The following is a 1,008-nucleotide window of genomic DNA, read 5'->3' as shown; positions in this document are numbered from 1 at the left end:
TATATATATATATATATACTGTGTATATATATTCTCACTTATGCAAATACACACAGACTGCTGCACACATTCTCCACTTTTCACACTCGATAACATTCAAAGTGTTTGCATGAGTTGCCTTTAAGTAAAAGCTGCTGATTCGTCCACATTTTTAAACCTCCATATGCTGCATGGCTCCTCTCCACTGAGCCACTAATTCCTCTCACTGTATTTTTATTCCCCGGACTAAAAGGGAATCATTAAAGGCTCAGTCCAGGTGTGTCACCTGTGTCAATAACCGCTCCATACACTGCTACTGGATATGCTGATGGAAAATGTTTCTGCTGCCCTAGGCTCGACTACTTCATCTTACAGTGCTATAGTGCTCCTGTTGATACTCTCACACGGACAATCTGTCTCTCACCTAGCTGCTTACCCGTCTGATAACAACAGAAATACAGCTGCATGCATGGCTCAATCTGCCAGAGGCAAAAATAAACCAAGAATCATGGATATTTCCTATATTTCAACATAACATGGACCTATTTAGTGCAACGGCAGTGCAGAGACTCAGAGAGCACAGATGCGGAAGACCCGGAAACACTGACCAATCAGAGCAGACTGGTCTTTTTCGGGAGGGGGGCGTTAAAGAGGCAGACGCTAAAACTGAGCATTTCAAACAGATGTTGAATTCTGACAGACGGTATGAGAAAAAGAATGTGTTTCTTGACCATTAAAGGTCCAGTATGTCATTTATTTACGGAAATAAAAAACCAAAATGACCCCAATGTGTCATCAGACATTAAGGAAACATGCTAAGTTGACATACTATCTTTTCTGACAACAATGCTGATGTAAAGTATTTTCTCCTTTTTGAAATTTCCGTTTCATAATGGAATTTCTGTTTCTTTCTGTGTTTTGGCCTGTTTGTTTATCCCAGTTTGACAGCCAGGCCTGGTTGCCAGATATGTGTGTGTGTGTGTGTCTGTGTGTATGTGTGTATATATATATATATATATATATATATAT

The 1,008-nt window shown here is 39.8% G+C and overlaps 1 protein-coding gene across 2 annotated transcripts in view; it reads left to right on the top strand.

The window, feature by feature from the left end:
- sgcd (sarcoglycan, delta (dystrophin-associated glycoprotein)) overlaps window positions 1-1,008 on the top strand; it is a 361,460-nt gene that overhangs the window by 152,182 nt on the left and 208,270 nt on the right. The gene's annotated exons all lie outside the window — the stretch shown is intronic.

Source organism: Etheostoma spectabile, chromosome 13 (genome assembly GCF_008692095.1).
Source record: "Etheostoma spectabile isolate EspeVRDwgs_2016 chromosome 13, UIUC_Espe_1.0, whole genome shotgun sequence".
In the NCBI taxonomy this organism is placed as follows: domain Eukaryota; kingdom Metazoa; phylum Chordata; class Actinopteri; order Perciformes; family Percidae; genus Etheostoma; species Etheostoma spectabile.
Note: the sequence above shows the minus strand (reverse complement) of the source record. Positions and strands in the feature narration are given on the sequence as shown.